We start from the raw sequence: 20,210 nt of genomic DNA on the forward strand, positions 1-20,210 counted from the left end.
AACATTTGTGAGATTTCATCAGAGGTGTAAATATTACAGCAAATGTTACTAGATCAAAGTTACAGAGGCTGGAATATAGAAAAAGTAATTATAATTTATTTTTGGATTTTATTGCACATAAACACTTTGAAAATATGCTTCGGTTCACATTTAACTCCAGAAAAAAAGGAATCAACATATCGACATTGTCTGTGAAGAGATGAATGCTCCTGAAGTGAAACAGTAAAGACTGCAGCACTTTTAATGAATAGAAAGCCAGGCTTTTTGCAGTTTGCTACATTTTGGCAATATATGTCAGTTGAAATTTATTGAACAGCAGAAATTATTTAACTTTATTTACATGCCTAAAAATGTTTGTTTTTTGAACAAACTTTTCTGAATCAGTTTCTGAATCAGTGTGTTGATTTTTTTGACAAATGCGCCAGGCTTTGACTAGTTTGCTGCTTTCACTGTGTTTGGTGGTTGTAGAAATGGTTTATATGAGCTCTTAGCTGAGATTCAGAGCTTTACGGGACTTATATTACCAAGCTCTTGTTACAGCCAAGTAAACAAGATCTCTCCCCTTTTTGCTCCCGGCACCAGAGGTGCTGGGGCTCAAGAGGCTAGTCTTAAAACAAAATGTACCTGCCAAAGAAGCTAAACAGACTGAAAGATCACCCACCTGACACTCACAACAGTCACAACCTTAATTATTCTTAAGTTTAAGAAAAATAAACAAATTGGGTGACTTATAGAAAAATGTGTTCTGTGAACAGTTGTCATGACTGTGAAAATTAGCCCTAAATTAGCTGCAGAAAAAAAAGCTACAACCATGAGAAGAAATAAACACAAAAGATAATAAATGAAATCTAATAGTTTTTTATTTGTAAAGTTGAGCATCTTTAAGATGAAGACTAAACAGACCAGCTTAGAACTACTACAACTGCGATTCTGGTGTCTCAACGACCATCTACAGACACATTGAAAATAACAAGACGACAACCACAAGATATTGAATATTTATGCTTTAAAGACTATATTTTACTCAGAGTAATACCTTATCACTCTTATACATTTTGCATTTTACAGTTTTTGCCATACAGTATCAAAAGAGAGATTGTTATTGTTTTTACAGCAAGTTCTTGCATCAAATATAGTTTTCCTTCAGCCATTTCACTAAATGTATATTGCATTTAAAGATTTTAATATTGTTTTTCATTTAGTCCTCATTCCTCCGCACCAATCCTGGGGCTGCTGTGTTTGAGTCATGTATGGCTGTCATGGACCTCTGCTGTAGTCTGTGTGGTTCCAGGGATTGTATTGATGTCGTCAAAACTCTCCACTGGATTTTCCACTTCATAGGTCACCCCATCTGTCACAAAGAAAAACAGATGACACGTGTTAAACATTGATTAGTCTTATTTATTTTAATTTATTTGCCATTTACTGTTATTAAAATGGAAACACTGTGATCAAACTAATTTAGAGCTCCAGTGCTTTCATTATGGACACCTTTATGCGTGTTGATGTTGATGGCACTAGTGCCTGGAAAGGTCAGGGGTCGAGCCTCATCTGCTTGAATATCATCCTTCTCTGAGATTAATTCAGCCTCCGACCTGACTCCTGAATGAAAAATAGCAAGAGAACACTTACACCATGTTGGCTTTTTAAAAAACAAATATTTCCCAAAAAACTCCCACATGCCAGATCTGTGACTGTTTTTCAAAGACAACTGAACCTCACATCCTGAAAAGGACAGTTTAATAGGAACGATCTAAGATAAATCTAAGATAGGCAAATAGTTTTATGAAAAGAACTCTGGCACAGAAGAACATCTTAATAAATGGTAATTGTATACATTTTCATTTTGTGACAGTGTCAAAGGTGGTAATTCTACTTTAAGATTATTATCACAGACTTAGACTGCATTATGTTAAAAAGTGCTGCTTTGCAATGAGGCACATCTGGCGAGGGAAAGCTGTGTGTTTACAGCTTAAAAATATTTGCATTTTCACTGGACTGTGAGTGGAAACATGGTGGCCGATTGGCTGGCAGATTGTTTTCACTTTTGACATATTTTCAATCAATCAAATAAGCGCTGTTCGTGGTCATGCTCCTGACCATTTCTGGGGTTTTGACACTCTGGACTACAAACGCCGGTCTTTGTATCCAGAGACCTAACTCTCATCACAGATGATACGAGAATTTTGCATTTGCATCTGTTTTATATCTCTGTTCAGGTTCATTGTGAAATTTTGGTGAAATTGAAAGTGTATGTCTTCGAATGGTCAGCAGGGAGCGGCAGTAGCAGTGCACAAGGAGACAACATCAGAAGGGATAAAAGCCTAATTTAAGTCAGGTGAGGTTTTGTTTTTTATGAGCAGAGAGACTGAAGTTCTTGATGAAATACAAATAGGTAAAGTAAAAAAGTGTTAAAGGTGTTGCTGCTTTTTATATTTCCAAACTAAAATAGTGATCTTAATGATGTACAGTATGTAAATGACACTAAGCTAAAGATTTGTTTAGGGAAAAAAAGACACGAATGAAAGACTTAATGACTCACCAGTACAACTGAAGTCTTCCATCTCATTTTCTTTGTCAATGACATCTTCATGTTTCCCACCTTCAAACTCCAGTTCTTTCCCAGGCAGCATTCTTGCTGAAAGGTTACAGCATTTCACATTTACTCATACAGTACATAACAACAGCTTTCTCACCAATGCACAGTGCTAATGTACCAGTGAGGTAACAAGGAGCACAAGAGCAGGAAAAACACAGCACAAGAACAGGTGTGCTTAATTTTTCTCTTCTGTATTTACATTTTCAATCAAGCAATGTTTGGTTGAGCTGATGGGCTGCTTGTTCAGTCAGCAGCAGTGATGATGATATTTGAAATGCCTGTAAAGACTGCCCTCTTGTGGCAGTCTGCAACACCCTTTTTGGTTTTAAACTTGGAATATAAAGGAAGATCTCATGTTCAATCGGGATCTTTACACTTTTTAAGGTTTTCAATTAAAAGTGAGACAAGCCATGTGTGTAAGTTATGAAATAAATATACTCACATGAAGCTCTGGAGCTCCTGGCTCTCTTGACACAAAATCGTACAAATACAAAAGTCAAGATCACTACAAGAAGAAATCTCACACCCATGATAATAGGTGCTATGGATATAGAGGAAAGTGGTGGCAGCGGTGGTGGTGTGGGAGTCCATTTTTCACAGCCTGAAATCACACACAGCCAGTTTATTATTTTTTCTGGATTCAGTCACAGTGAGTTTCAGTCATAATTTATCTGTATCACACTGATCAAAGTAAGTCAGCTCAGATTTACAGAATGCAAAAAGTGTCTATCTGTCAAAAACAAGTAATTGATTGATGGATTCATGGTTTATCTTACCTTCACAAAATATTGTAGCTGAAGAAACTTTTCCACAGGAACGTTGTTTGACGGCGTACTTGGCGTCCATGGTAACATCAGTGAACTCCAGTGTTGTTTCTAAGTTGACCTTGAATCAAATTTAAACTTTTTCACATTTAGAGATACAGCCAGAATAAAAAACACTGAAATTTCTCTGACAGTAAAAAAGCAACACACAGCAGAAGAAGTCACTAGAAGTCCAGACCAAAAGTATTGGGACATTCAATTTCTTTTATATTTCTGCAAACTTTGTGTCAGCAAAGTGTCCAGAAAGTTTCTAACTTCAAACATTTGATCAAGTTGTGTAATTGTAAGTTGTGTCAAGTAATCGGGGCGGTCTGCCTCTCCCCACCGCAGGGAAAAGGGTTACACCACCTGGGTCTGGGTGCAGTTCCCCCCTCCAGGGGCAAGGGTACCTAGACCCAGTTCGTAGAGTACACTTGGGGAGTGTGATCGTGTGTACAGCGTCTCTTTATGTTTGTCTCCACGTTGGTTGAGTGTGGAGTAAGTGCATATGAGAGCATGAGGGTGGGAATGGATGTTTGTATCTGTGGGTGCCTGTATGTCTGTGTCTATATGTCAGGTTGGGTACCAGACGCCACCTCTCTGGGGACATCTCAGGCCCTCCAAGGTTTGGAGGCCTATCTCCCCCCACCACCACTTCCCCTGCCAGTGGCGGACTCCCTCAGACATCGGTGCGTTGGTGGTTCTTTGTGTCTGGGGATGGGCGTCCAGGTGCACACCGGCTCACTCCTTGGCGGCCGCTTATCGGGGCCTGGAGCCTGGGGCTCGCTCGGGCCACTTCGGAGGTGGGGTGCCCCCGGCCTCTCGGCCTGGGGCTCGGTCACTCAGGCACAGCTGGCTGCCGGCGGAGCTCACGGGCGCATCACTGCAACCCCCCCTGGCTTCTGCTCCGCGGCTGCTGGGTGAGCCCTCATCTGGGACTCTCCTCAGCTCTTTCTGGGACAGTGGCGCGGCTGCTCCTCTGTTGGTCTTCCTTGGTCTCTTGTGTTCTGGGGGCCTCTGGATGTCTGGAGTTTTGATCTCCTCCATACCTGCTTCATGCCCTGGAGGACGGGGCAGTGGATCCCCACACCCTCTAGCAGATCATTACATGAAGGAACCTTTTAAAAAAACAAGCGCGTCCATGCTCACAGGTGTACACACGGGTGATCACACCCACAAGCTACACCCTTTTTGGCTCCTACCTCAAAGCACACTGTGTTCTGTTGATCTTATGTGCTGCACAATAATGTTTAATATTTAGTATTTACTGTCATATTCCCATATATCATTGTGATGTTGTTTATTCTATTACTCTTGTTCTCTTCTGCTTGTTTTCTTTTTTCTTTCTCAACAGGTGATCCAGGTGATCGATAGATGAATTTTTTTTTTTTCTGCCCATTCTGTTGGTTTTTGTTTTTTGCCCTTGTCCCTCTTCTCAGCTGTTTCTCTTTCCCTCCTTCTTTCTCCCCTTCTTTCCCCCAGTCAAGTCTGTCCCGTATTCAGCAAGTGAAAATAAAATAAACAATAAAAGGTGAATCAAATGGACCATTATGGCAAGGCTGGGATGGTCAATTTGGTAAAGTAAATCCGTTGGGCATCTTTCTTTGCCTTTAGACAATAATTCTGATGGCAAAAGAGCCAAACGGGACAGGCAAAAAAAAAAAAACAAAAACAAAAAAAAAAACCAAAAACATTTGGTCAAGTTGTGTTTATTCAGATACAAGTTTCATGCATTTCTTTCCATTTTATAAACCTAAATATTTTAAATGTGAGATTCCAGTCTTCATTATTAGATTAAGCTGAGACACAGAGCCAGGAAACTGTCCATGATTTTGGTTTGTAGAATATGAGACAAATCAGTGACCGATTCAAGACGTAAAATGTAAAGATTTACCTGTTTGATTTCTGTAGAGCCGCTATGGGTCTCATTAATTTCTTTACAGAGCTTTGTCTCTAACACTGGGGAACGATTAAATGGACAGACTCTTTCCCACTTATCTCGATAATTGACTTCAAGAACACCTCCATGTTTTTCAGTCGTGCGGAACTTTACACTTTCTGTAAAAGCAAAGAAACTGTGTTGAAAGAAGGAAACAAGCTCATCCACTTCTGTCTGGCAAATATGATGTTAGAGATGGTCACCTTAGCTTTAGCAAAATCACTAGGAGCAAAGCAAGCACCTGTCATCACTCTACATTTAGTAAAGTTGGAGTGTAAAACATGTGTTCAACATATTTTTAAAAGATTTTCAAAAAATAACTCAGATTTCTTATATCTTATAATGAGCTTGACAATGTCATTTTTATTTTAAAAATAATCTTCTGTTTTATAAAATAAATACCTAAAAATTACCCCAAGATAATAAATTAAAATACTACCAGAATTAAGAGAGGACATATATGTATGTACTGTATATAGGGATGAGTTTATGGAAAGAGAGGTTTATGGACTCACACTTACCACTACAAGTAATGAACACCACATTTGTGTCACACTGTCCTTCAGTCCTCCTGCACTGGCCAATGATGGAATGGTACTTTTCACAGCTGACATGGTAAAAGTTACCTGAACCCTTTGATGGAGCTTTGGATTCAATGAAGACAGCATCGCCACAAAGCTTTTCTTGGCAAACTTTGTGTGCATAGGATAGATCCCAGTTACTAGCACACACTGGAACGTCATCTATCCTCACTTCCCCACGGCAGCCCTGTGAAAGGCTGACATTGGGCTCCTCTGGAAAGGAAAGCAATAAACACTGCAGTCAAGTATTGATAAAGACATAAAGCACTGAGGTAGAAATGATCAGTTAATCTTCTCTGCACTGCAAAATCAAAATATGACGAACAAGTCCATAATCAAATAGTTCATTTAAGACTTTTAGCTTTAGTTTACTTTATCCAGTGTATCTGGAATAATTCTCTTTCACACTCCAAGTGTCTTGTTTCACTCTTCAGTGTTTCCAGTGCAAATGTAAAAAGTCTGTGATCATTTAAGATCAGTCCTGCTGATATAAATCTTACTTTTGCATTCAATAAAGACTGGCTCCTTCCTTGAGGGTGTGGTTTTATTTTCACATTCCCAAATGCTTCCTGGATTTTCACCACAGCTGAAGCTTTTGTTCCAAAAAGAATCTATTTCAGTTGTTTGGGGGTGAGTTTTATTTGTTGATTGGTATCCACCACAGTCCATATCCTGGCAAAGCTTTTCCTTCTCAGTTTCATTGAAGTTTTCTCTGGAAACAGCACTGAGTCCCTGTCTCCAGTGAACCAACACTGTTCCACTACAGGCCTTTTTGTCAGGTACCATCGTCCTCCATTCTGAGACAGACAAGAGAAATAAAAAGTTCACAAAACATGATGTAACCAACAGGATTTGTATGATATAAATAACACACTCTGACATTATGATCCTGCATCAACTTAAAGTTTTTAAAGTTTAGCTAACCTGCTGACTGCTGTGTAAATAAAATGATTTTATAGAGTGATAACAAAGAGATGACAACTGATGGCAGCGATATTTTTATAACCATCAGACTGCACAGGCTAGCTGTTTCCAGCTGATTCCAGACATTAAGTGAGTCAGACTGTGTGGCAGAGCCATACTGGTGACATGGACAACAAGCAGAAAAGAAAAGAGTAAAACTGAGTAGAACAAATATGATTAATGGAGGTGAGGATGTTAACATTCTAACCTTTATTTCACTAAAAGTAACCTTTTAAGGCGAGCATGTCAAAGTTTGAACGCAGCATTATTTTTATCTCAACATTTTTCTGAAATACAAACTAGTCTCAGTTTGTTTCAATTTCAATTCAGTTTCAAAGCCTTTATTTTAAAATTAGGCTGAAGGAGCAAAGAATAATTAAGAAACTGCTGACACAAAGATCATTATACACACCAGAGCATCGGAGGCCACTGTGTTTGCAGGCAGCTGTAGAAGTAGTAATACTGCTGCATGCAGATAATGGACTGTTAGCATTTTCAGTGCAGTTCAGGTTTGAAATGGCTAATTTATCTGCTGGTGCAGGTCCAAAGTAGGGAAGAGTCTCGACAGCATCACCACATTTAAGCTCCTGACAGATGGTGTTTCGATTGTTAGTGTCTTTGAGAGCATCCTCGCACACAGGGATCCACTTCCCCTCATACTCCACCTCTACGTTTCCAAAACATTTGTAACTGGGAATGCTAAATCTGGGCTTGACACTACCTGAAAGAAAAGAAAACAAAAATAATAATACCATATATTTATAATACTCTTATTTTATTTTTAATTAGAATTTTAAGCAACAAGAACCATCATCATCTTAGTGACAAGAATTTAAGTCTGATAGCTTCAGAAAGATTTATATTTGCTTCTTTAACACAAATGAGCGTAATTATGAAAAATAGTATTTACACAGATATTTTTAAAACATTTAAAGCAACATTTAAAAAAAGAATAATGTCTTGTTGTTCATTTGTGTCTTTTGACAAGACACAAATGAACAACTACAGGCCGATCTCAAATCTCCCATTTTTAAGTAAGATCATTGAAAAAGCAGTTTCTCAACAGCTCAATTACTTCTTAAAACAGAATAACTGCTATGATGCCTTCCAGTCAGGTTTTAGACAGAACCACAGCACTGAAACCGCTCTGACCAAAGTGTTTAATGACATATGTCTGAACACAGACAGTGGAACAATGTCAGTCTTAGTTTTACTGGATCTCAGTGCAGCATTTGATACAGTTGACCACGACATATTACTCAAACGACTGGAGAACTGGGCAGGTCTTTCAGGAACTGTACTAAACTGGTTCAAAACATACTTAGAAAACAGGAAATACTTTGTATCAATAGGTAACTTCACATCTGAGCAGACAAGTATCACATGTGGAGTTCCCCAAGGTTCCATCTTGGGACCCCTTCTATTTAACATTTACATGCTCCCACTGGCACAGATTATAAAGAACAACAAAATAAACTATCATAGCTATGCAGATGACACACAAATATATATCACAATGTCACCAGGAGACTGAGGCCCTGTACAGGCTCTTGGTAAATGCATCGAGGAAATTAATGACTGGTTGTGCCACAATTTTCTCCAGCTAACCAAAAACAAAACTGAGGTAATAGTCTTTGGTGCCAAAGAAAAACGATTACAGGTCACCAGAGAACTTCAATCTATACAGCTAAAAACCACAAACCAGGCGAGAAATTTGGGTGTAGTGATGGATGCAGACCTAAACTTAGAAAATCACATTAAGACAATAACAAAATCAGCTTACTATCACCTCAAGAATATTTCAAGGATAAAAGATCTGATGTCTCAACAGGACCTGGAAAAACTAGTCCATGCATTCATCTTTAGTAGGCTTGATTACTGTAACAGCATCCTTACAGGTCTACCTAAAAAATCAGTCAGACAACTACAGCTCATTCAGAACTCTGCTGCTTGAGTCCTCACTAAGACCAAAAAAGTGGACCACATCAGTCCAGCTCTGAGGTCTTTACACTGGCTGCCTGTCCGTCAGAGGATAGACTTTAAAGTTCTGATGCTGGTCTATAAAGCTCTGAATGGTTTAGGACCAAAATACATCAGTGACCTCCTGACCCAGTATGAACCTTCCAGATCCCTCAGGTCATCTGGATCCGGTCTTTGATCAGTTCCCAGGGTCAGAACCAGACACGGAGAAGCTGCATTCAGCTTTTATGCTCCTTATATCTGGAACAAACTCCCAGAAAGCCTCAGATCAGCTGAAACACTCAGTTTATTTAAATCCAGGTTGATGACTCACCTATTCTCAGCTGCATTTAAATAAAGCACCAAATCCGCACTTAAGCTTAAATTTCAAAACTTACATTTTTTAACTACTGATTTTATCTACTGTTCTGATTTTATCTGTTTTGATTTTTGATTTTATATACTGTTTTGTTAGTTAGTTAGTTAGTTAGTTAGTTAGTTTGCTTGTTTTAGTCAATTTTAAATCCATCCATCCATTCGCTTCCGCTTGTCCTTTTCAGGGTCGCGGGGGGCGCTGGAGCCTATCCCAGCTGTCATAGGGCGAGAGGCGGGGTACACCCTGGACAGGTCGCCAGTCTGTTGTTTCTAATGTCTCTGTAAAGCACTTTGAATCACCTTGTTGTTGAATTGTGCTATACAAATAAACTTGCCTTGCCTTTCTGTCTGTTTTTTAAATTCTGGTATCCTGTAACTTAGTGACTGAAGAATCAACAGTCCAATAAATTGGAGCAATAAAACTGGCACTGTTTTCCAAAAGGTCCAAATGAGTTGAAAATGGAACCTTTTAAAAAGGAAATTCAAGACATTTATTATATTTTTGCAATATAAAAATATTTTTAAAACAATTAATTACCTGAGCAAACAACATAGGCTGGTTTTTGTTTACAGGACTTATCATTGTCCTGGTTTTTGACAAAGATGCTCTGTGTCAGGTCAGTAGTCTGACTTGTCGGGTGTAAACTCTTAAAGAGGATATCACCATCTTTGGGACTGTTGTGGGCTTTTATGGGCGTCCCACAGTTCAGCTTTTCACACAGTTTCACAGACTTGTCTTCTGTCCAGGTGTCTGCACACATATCTCCTTCCTTCTCTTCTACACGAATCCCGACTTTTCCCCAGCAGCTGTTCGTCAACCTCATCTCAATATTTCCTGTTGTGACATGAAAAAGTTAAATTTAAGAGGAAACTAGTATCAGCAGATATTTCACAACTTCTTAGACCAAGCTAGGTTTCAGAAAAAATTGAAAATAGTAGAAATTTGATTGAGAGAAAACAAGGAGGTGAATGTACATCTATGGACATTAAAAGGTATGTTATAAATAAATTGTCTCTTCTGAGTGGCTCACATTACAACTAGTGACACAATAAATCAATTCCATAATGACGTCAGTCTTAGTTTTATACTTTAACTCCTTCACATTTCACATTACCTGAACATTTTACATAGGCAGTAGAATTATGGTGGTCAGGAGGCAGAGGTGTAGTTTGGTTACACTCAAAAAGAGACTTTTTTCTGGATGAGCAGCTAAAAGAGTTTTTCCAAACTTTATTAATCATATCAGCCCTAGAATTGAAAGAAAAGATGGCAGCGTTCCCACAATGCATCTGCTGACACACTGTGTCTGCAGACTCTTGGTTCCATGTCTCGTTAGACCCAGAGAGCCAGTAGATTTCTCTGCCATGCTCTATCCCCACATGACCAGAACAGGTTCCACTTAAAAACACCACCTTGTGACCTGATGGACACAAAGAGAGAAACGTGATATACAGTAAGTGGCTGTGCAGGTCGTCTACCTGTTGAAAGGTCATTTGTTCATATGTGAATGTTAGACAAAGCCCTTAGACACAGGATTAAAGCACTGCATGAATGTGTGCTTGTGACTGGGTGAATTGGGCTTGTAGGAAAAAGCGCTTTGACTTTAAAATGCTGAATGTCTTTGCTGATAGCTGAGCAGAATAATGATTCTCTACTACTTTCAGCAAAACACTCTGGGTGCTCTAAAGGAGTAGAAAAGCACTATGTAAGTAATATTTTATCATACTCTAGCACGTATCATATCATACTTTTTTAGAGATTAGGAACTACAATCTCACCTTCGGTTTTAAAATAAGAGAGTGGTAATTAAAAGACCCTGATCACATGATCAGAGAGGCTGACTGCTTGAATAAGGACTTAGCAGGTCTTCTTAGAGTCAGGAGCCACACCATGTAGCACTTTATATTTCATTAATAAAACTTTAAAATAAATTCACCATGAATTTGACCAGAAGCAAGAATAGGGGTGATGTATGAGCACCACCTTTATTTATAAAGCACTTTAACATAAAACCAGAGTTCACAAAGTGTTGTACATGCAAATAGCATAAGCAAAGTAAATAAAAATAAAAATAAGATAAAATAAATTAAATAACTAAAATAAATTAACTATTACTATTTATATTTTACTTACTATTTATATTTTATTTCTGCACACTTGGTGAGGAGCCCCCACAATTTTGTTGTAAATTTACAATGACAATAAAAGGCTATTCTATTTTATTCTATTGGCCAAGGTGTGAGTGGCTGGTAAACACTCCACTATTGGGCAAACATTGTTTTGTCTGTAATTAGTCTGCTAATCTACTGACAAAGACATTTGGCACCCAAAAAAGCCTAATGACTTTTTCACAAAAGACCAGTGATGGGAATAAAGGTGTTACAAGTAACGGCGTTACTAACGGCATTACTTTTTTCAGTAACGAGTAATCTAACTAATTACTATTCCTATCGTTACAACGTCGTTACAGTTACTAAGAAGAAAACGCGGTCTGTTACTATTTTTCAACAAACAGACGGTTGAAGCTGTGTTCAGCTTACCGCATCTTATATCAGTTGCACGGAAGTAGCTGTAAGTAATCTGGATGCTACAGCTTTAAGCAGCTGCGCGTGCTCCCGCGGACGGTAATCACGATCGCTGTCTAGCACAACACCTGGAGCTAAGGGGGCAAAACAATCACATGAGTGCTGCTGTTTGACTGAGGAAGAATAAAGTAGTCGTGGTAAGCCAATCACATGACCACTTAAAGACAAAGCAACAAGGTGATATATACCAGTTTTTTAAATTGTGTTGATAGGCCACGTAAAACCAGAGTCATGATAAACAATATATACGCGGCGTTTTTTACTGAATAGTTTCGTCACGTTTACTGTCTAAGGACAGTGCTAGCAAGCAGTCTCTGCTTATGAGCAAAAACAAAAACAAAAAAACAAAAACAGCTGTCAGACCTGCAGGTATCAGGCTGTGATGTTCTCCTTTATAGTGGACAGAAAGTGGAGTGGCACAAATAATTTGTGTGGCATCTTATTGAATGCAAAACACCTGATTGTTATGTAAATAGTTTGAAATTGTTATTTAAAAAGTCAAGGTAAATGGATGCAAATAACTTTGTTTGCAAAACTTGTGCATAGAATTTTAAAATTGACAATTTATATTTGCATTTAAAGTTGAATATGATTCATTAAACATGTTTGTGGTTGTTACAGTAAAAAATATAACTTTTTCTACTCTGATTTTATGTTTTTTTGTCTGATTTTAGATCAATTGTGTTAATACAGTATGTCAAAATGAAAATATAACTGTAAATTCAGACACGAGAGGCTGTGCTGAAAGCAATGATACCAAACAAAGCAAAGTAAATAGTTTTTAAAGGTGAAATGTAGAGGAAACATCAAAAGTAGTCAAAAATGGCCAATTATACCCTTTTTTAAAGTAACGCAATAGTTACTTTTCAAGTAATTAATTACTTTTAGAATATTGTAACTCAGTTACTAACTCAGTTACTTTTTTGAAGAAGTAACTAGTATCTATAATTAATTACTTTTTCAAAGTAACTCGCCCAACACTGCAAAAAGACAAATTGTTTATTTGGGTTTCTAGTTGGATTTTCACAGGTAAGTGTATTTAGACCTTAGACTTGATGATTTACTAAATAGAAGCATGTAACTAAGCAGAAGGGAAAAAAAACACTTTTTTCTTCTGACTGACATCGATGAATGAAAATGTCTTTTTCCTGGTTCTAGCATTTTATTATATTTCAGTATGTTTACTTTGGGAAAGCACCATCATTTGTGACACATGTGTAATTACTTATAACAATTACACACAGCAACAAGGTCAAAGGGCACGTGACACTCACCCTCACAGGTGATTCCAGCTGCTTCCGCTTCCCGATCCGAAAATTGGTTGTTTGAGTTTTCTGTTAAACACTCAGATATCTTTGATATCTTCTAATTTGCACGTTATTGACAGGAAGCTACCAGAACCCTGACTGAATTTTTCAGTTTTGCCTTTTTCCCCACATTGCCGTTGTTTGCAGACAGCTGCTGATTGAGCCTCTGTCCATCCTTTTGCAGGAACTTTCTTCCACTGGCCCTCATGCTTTATCTCCAATCTTCCAGCACATCTTCCAGGACCATCTGCCAGTTTCACCTCCACACTGCCTGTACCATGACAATAAGAGATTTATCAACCATGAAACACAAAAAGAATAAATACATTAAATCAAACTCTTACTGAACACATTTTGGGAAAATTTAATCAGAATTTAACAATGTCACAATTTCATTGAATGAAGTAACTCATTTTCTCTCTCGACATAGAATTTGTTGCAGGATTTAAAATCCCATTATAAAAGCAGACAAAGGCCATCAGCAGCCACTCTGTACATTTCCACTGCTGTATCTCACCTGAACACACCACATAAGGTTGGTTTGAACACTGGATATTGTCACCATGCTGAGCCCGACAGTGCCACAGTGAGGACTCCGTGCCTTTGCAGCTCACATGGTCCATTATCCCTCTTGAATTTGGATGTTCGACTCTAGTATAAATCAGCTAGAACAAAGCATTTATGAGTTTGCTTTATTTCATTGACAGACAGAAAACACTGACTGATTTAAAGACAACGAGTCACTGCATATTGTTAGCCTGGGGAAAAAAGAGTGGTGAATAAATATAAATCACAGACAGTGGAATAACTTAAATTACCAAACAGTACAGATAAAACTAACATCCACTTGTTTGGTTGGATTGATTAGGAGCTCAAACTGTTGAACTTACTTTAAACATTTTTAATTTTAATTCATTTATTTTAATCCAGGGTTTCCAACTCCAGGCTCCGAGGGCCAATGTCCTGCAGTTTTTAGGTGTGTCAGTAATCCAACACAGCTGATTCAAATGGCCAAATTACCACCTCAACATGTCTTGAAGTTCTCCAGAGGCCTGGTAATGAACTAATCATTTGATTTAGGTGTGTAGACTCAAGGTGAGATCTAAAACCGGCCTGGAGTCGGGGACCCCTGCTTTAATTATTTTGAGGTTCAAACAATGCCATGTTGATTAAATCAAGTGATTATTAAAATTCACAAAATAAACATTTGTTGCAACCCTGTAAAAAAGCATCAATCCAACTATACTGAGGAGAAAAAGCTACATGGTGATCACTAATATTCTTGTGACATCAAAGAAATATATAATATTGTTATCATCTCCAGCAGCTTTTACTTCATGTGTATTCAGTATTAATGGTGCACATTAGTACACTAATTACAATAAACCCAGTAGCACTGCTGTATGGACAGTTTCTGATACACTCAGTATCCATGTATCAGAACAACAGGTAACTTATGGTGAGTAAACTTGAAAACTCACTTCCCCACATTCAAGCTCCTTGCAGACTAATTCAGCTTCCTTGTTAGTCCAGGTGGAGGCACACACAGGATTAACTGAACCATTCACTTCAATATTAACTGTACCAGAGCACTTGCTGTCTTTACCAGAGTGCTTCAGAACTACTTTAACTTCATCTGAGAGAGAGAGAGAGAGAGAGAGAGAGAGAGAGAGAGAGCAGTTTTACACTGTGAAGTATTTGCTTGGAAGTTGTTTGTGTTGGAATATAGATGTGTTGAATTACCTGTGCATGTCACATTAAGGTTTTTGTTTGTGCTGTTGTTTGGGCTGAGAGAGTTACCACAGTGCATTTGCTGGCACACATCAAAATCAAAGTTGTCCTGTTGAACAGGTACCCAGTTGTTATTTTCTTCTTTTTCCAGCTGCCCAGAACACACATTTGACTGGTTTCCTTTGAGCTGCAGTCTCGTATAACCTGTTCATAAAAACACTTTCACCATATTCAATATGTAACACTTTTATCACTGCTGTATCTCACCTGAACACACACACACACACACAGGGAGATTTCACTTTAAACATTTTAAAGATTTCAAAGATATTTTAAAGATTTTTAATTTAAAATAATGCTATTAATTAATAACATTACTACTATTCAAAGTTAAAGAAACTAAATTAACTTGCCTGGTGAGATCACCAGCTCAATGTGAGTGAGGCAGAGAAGCAGGAGCAGGAACCACATCATCACCACAGCTTATGACTTGAGAGTGAGGCAGACAAATGATATGTTCAACCTTATATTGCCGTGGCTTCACCCACAAAAAAGGAAATGAGCAGCATACGCGCCAAAGTTAGACTCACAAATGTTAACTTAGATTGAAAGAAAACACAAGTGCTCTAATTTCTTATACAGCACCTTTTTATGTTAAACTTAAACTCACTCTGATGGTGTAACACTGAGAAAATGTGTAAACATATCAACAGTAAATCACACTACTGATTTTATGAGAATGTGAAATTTAATTTACTGATAAACTGTAAATTCAACCTATAATAGCTGATTCAATAGCTGTTTTTTTTTATTAATAATTTTAAAAGAAATGCTAACAGACTGATTTAACTCCAGTTCAACTGCTGATAGGATGCTTGACCCAGCACTGTTCCAAGCAGTCATTTCCTGCATTCATAATTCCGTTATTTGTGACAATTCTGCAACACCACAAGCTGAAATGCAGCCCCAAGCTACGACAGAGCATCCACTATTTTTTATAAATGGCTTTGGACACTCACTGCTGTTCCCTCTTGATCTCGTCTGTACATACTAATTACAATTTGTCACTGATATTTGCTCTGTGCTGCATTTTTTCCTATTTCTTGGGAACACAGTAAATCGTTTTTAGGCCTGCATCATCATCATCAGAATATCTTTGTTGCTGCAAAAATAATATATTTTTTATCTGTGTCATTTTCCTACTTTATTTTACATGCAGATAAAGAAATGGGAACAGAACACATGTTTTTGCCACATGCTGCTAGTAACATCCTGTCTAAAGGTATACCAACCTTTCTGTTATATGTTGATCCGACAGTCGTTCATTCTTTGAGTTACATGCATTGGTTATGTTTGAATGATTTATACGTTAAGGTTAAGTGGTTTAATACAGCAAAGGAGCATTGTCAAGCTTACATATTATAACTCACTCTAAATTATTTTACATGTGTCTGTGGCCTCTCTTAATTCCTGTCACTAAGACACACTAACCAAACTTAAAAGAAAATGTAATAAAAATCTGAAAATAAATAAACTAATGGTAAAGTGATAAAATGTTGGACATCAGTTGGTGACTTTTTCAATGCATGGCCCCTGAAAAAAAGTTGTTTTGTAATAGTTTTTGTGAAAATCTGATTATTACAGGAGAACATTCTGAGAATTTATTCTCACATCTAAGTGTAAGATTCACACAGAGGCAACTTGACCACATTTATCAGGGACCTGATCAGAAATGAAGCATAAGTAACACCATCAACTCTAGACTAGCTTAAAAGAAATAAAGCCACAAACCTCTGGGTTGCATTTCTGAAACCAGATCGTTTATCTAGGCAGGAAACAGTGATCACATATGCTTCTGCTTCAGATATATTCTCAGGAAAAAATCAGCTCCCAACTGTGTTTAAAGGTGTATATTTAAAAAAAAATAGATGTATGCTTTCATGTGTTTTAAATATTTACTTAAACATTAAATTCATGAATTTTACTGTATCAAACTGAATACAAAATTAAAGGGCATGCTACCCACCAAACAAGACTCTCAGGGTGCACAAACCAACCCTGTTGTAGGTTAATGCACACTATGGAAACACACACTGTTCCACAAGACTGTGCGACTTTTTCAAGAACCCAGAAGAAGACAAATGCAATGGGTCATGCATCGGGGCATGTGAAACACACCAGCGAGTCAACTTATGGGTGGCTCAAAAAATGTTATTAAAATATTATTATTCAGTAATGTGTCAGATTTCATAGCAATTCTATATGTAATTAACACATGAGCATGCCCTGCAGCCAGGATAGCACACAATGATTTTTTTTTGGTTTGCTTTTGTTTTTTGCTAAATAATGATGGCAGCAAAACTGTGTGCAAAATCTTGTTAAACAGCATTACAGACACCAAAAATTTTCAACCACATCCAGAAAAGACAGCCAAGATCTTAAACTAGATGCAAAAACATGACAACATATTTGCAAAAAAAATGAAGATATATTATTTATATATATATATATATATATATATAGGAAAAAAAACACATTTCATAAGATGAAGTTTGGAAAATATTAAATGATAACGCCCATGATGTAATTTAACCTTTACAAAAACATTTGGAATTTGGCCAGGAAACCAGTAGTGGAGGCAAGACAAATTAGAAGGACATGGGACAGCTCAGCTTTACTTAGCTGGAGGTCAACATCAGTGGTGGAGATCATCTGGTGCCTTGTGAAAAACAACAACAACAACCAAGCTTTATTTGTCACCTAGACAATCATACACAGCTGCAGATATAGTCACGCCATTCCAAGGCTTGATTTTTAGCATGGGAGGTCTAGCTAGGACACTGTGCTGGAAATTGAACTTGCGATTTCCACTCCAAAGGTGCGTAGTGTGTTTGTACACACTACGCACCTTTGGTGTAGTGTTACCACTACCTCAGTGTAGTGTGGTAACACTACAGTGTAGTGTAGTGGTAACACTACACTGAGGTCAGCATGTCTGGAGGACATTCTATGGAGGCTTGTGTTGGCAGAGGTGCCAGGACACCCCTGTAGCTTGGCTAGGGAGTGACATTGGCCGGGAGACCCTCTGAAGGCCAGTGACAAAGAAGACAGGACCCCTTTGGAGCCTCAGCAAGTGATCAGCAATGTAGGCAGAGAACTTGTAATTGGATATAGATGGAGTCACATGCGCTCAGATTCAGGTTGTATGGTATACCTACCTAAGTAGTATGGGCTCAAATTGTGGTCATAAATATTTTGTACTTGTTGGCCAAATGCATATTTGCGTACTGAGTTTTGTAACCTTGTAAACCATGATATCTGAAAGTTTTATGTTTGTGCATCTACAGATGGGAACTTGTCTGTGTGTAAAAAAGATTTGTTTTTGCAAAAAATATTTACACGAGCTTCAATTTTTTTTTGTTAAGGTCTGGTTACAGATACAAAGCAAAAAACTATGTGTAAAACTTTGCGCTCAGGTTTCCTCGCTGACCGTGGATTTCAACTTACAAGTACAAATTTTAACCCGATTTTTCTTCCTTTAAGCTGATTGGTCAATGTAATGTCAATCACAAATTTAACATTCCAATCAGAGAACAGATGGGTTTGGCTGTTGGAGGGGTCGTCTACGGAGCTTCAGGTCCTGGAAGGGTAATACAGTTTGAAGCTGGAAGATCTCTATATAAATCTCTATATAAATATCCCATAGAAGCTAGGTCCACTAACTTTCAGTAGCTGCTGAAAGGATAAAGTTTTGGTATATCAGTGGTTAGAAATAGCATTATTACTTTAGGATTAGGGAACCTGAGTGCAGAGTTTTACACATAGTTTTTTGCTTTGTATCTGCAACCAGACCTTAACAAAAAAAATTGTAACTCGTGTAAATATTTTTTACAAACACATAACTTTTTTTACACACACAAATTCTCATCTGTAGATGCACAAACATAAAACATAAACATAAAACTTTTGGTTTACAAGGTTACAAAACTCAGTACACAAATTCAGCATTTGATTTACAAGTACAAAATATTTATGACCACAATTTGAGACTAAGGTTATGTGTGCATGGCGTGCATTGCAACTTAAATGAACTACTATAAATACTTGAAACTGTCTGTAAAGAGATTTCATGCACACTTAGTCAATGACGGCTAAATAATATTGGGTTTATAAAAACGTATATATTTGAAACATTCCTGGTTGTGTTGATGAAGGAGAATATCTGGCAGGGTTGGATGTGGGTTTACACTTGATGAAAAGGTTTGAGAAACACAGTTAAAACAAGTGGTTTATTTGGTCTTTTTATGTAACAAATTTTACCTTAAGTCATCTGAGCATGCTTTGGATTCCACTAAATGCATGTGAAAATGTTTACTCAGAACCCACATTCACCCCAAACACGTAAACCACAGACAGATAATGTCTTCCCCTCCTCCTATGCACAAAATGTACCCCACTTACGCACACAGGAACACACGTACACACACAGAGTAACCAATGAGAAGGCTGAGAAATATTTTGGTTTTTTATTTGGTTTTGAATGTGGATGCAGATGTTGAAGATCTCAGTTAATATAGGAAGTCATGAGATTACAACAAGAAAAACAAAACAAGTTTGAAAAAATAACTAAATATATATTGGTCCAGTGGCACCATAGTGTAGTAGCTTACACATTTGTTTAACAAGTAATACATCTATCAATTAGTTACATTAATATTAACTTAAAATGTTGGTTTAAAATTGAAGAAGACATCAGTCCATCGTTTGAATGTTGCTCAGCATATTTCACATTAATATTGAAAGATAAGGACCCAACAATTACACAGAGAAAACCCCAACAATCAAACGATCCCCTAAAAGCAAGCACTTTGGTTACAGTGGGAAGGAAAAATTCCTTTTTAACAGAAAGAAACCTCTGGCAGAACCAGGGTCAGGGAGGGGCAGTCCTCTTGGTTGGGGGTGACAGGACAAAAAACATACTGTGGAAGAGACCCAGAGGTTAACAATAACTGATAATTAGGTTTAGAGTATAAACATATTGTGGGTGAAAAGAGGTGAGAGAAAGAGAAATGCTAAGTGCATCATGGGAATCATGATTGGGAAGAACGGCCTTCCAGATCTGAACCTGAATGGTGTTCTGTTACTTGACTTCTATGCAAACCACAGTTTTTCCAAAATGAACAGCATGTTCGACATAAGGGTGTCCATATGTACACATGGCAACAGGATACTCTAGGCTGCAGGTGGATGATCTATTTTGTAATTATATCATCAAGATCTGCAGCCATATGTTCTGGACACTCGATTGAAGAGAGGTGCTGAGCTGTCAACTGATCACCATCTGGTGTTGAGTGATCAGGTAGGGGA

The 20,210-nt window shown here is 37.7% G+C and overlaps 1 pseudogene across 1 annotated transcript; it reads right to left on the bottom strand.

Moving 5' to 3' along the window:
* Window positions 1-1,244: 1,244 nt before the first annotated feature.
* On the bottom strand, window positions 1,245-15,314 carry LOC146364299 (scavenger receptor cysteine-rich type 1 protein M130-like; annotated as a pseudogene). The gene is made up of 16 exons (XR_014798877.1): window positions 15,257-15,314; window positions 14,856-15,047; window positions 14,594-14,748; window positions 13,630-13,777; window positions 13,080-13,383; window positions 10,335-10,640; window positions 9,758-10,054; window positions 7,298-7,606; window positions 6,423-6,719; window positions 5,863-6,135; window positions 5,297-5,460; window positions 3,376-3,484; window positions 3,042-3,200; window positions 2,543-2,638; window positions 1,492-1,602; window positions 1,245-1,351 (listed from the first exon to the last, which is right to left on the bottom strand). The product of XR_014798877.1 is annotated as a scavenger receptor cysteine-rich type 1 protein M130-like (transcript).
* Window positions 15,315-20,210: the final 4,896 nt, after the last annotated feature.

This window comes from Perissodus microlepis, chromosome 20 (assembly GCF_051167445.1).
Source record: "Perissodus microlepis isolate ML-2025 ecotype Zambia chromosome 20, ASM5116744v1, whole genome shotgun sequence".
Lineage (NCBI taxonomy): Eukaryota > Metazoa > Chordata > Actinopteri > Cichliformes > Cichlidae > Perissodus > Perissodus microlepis.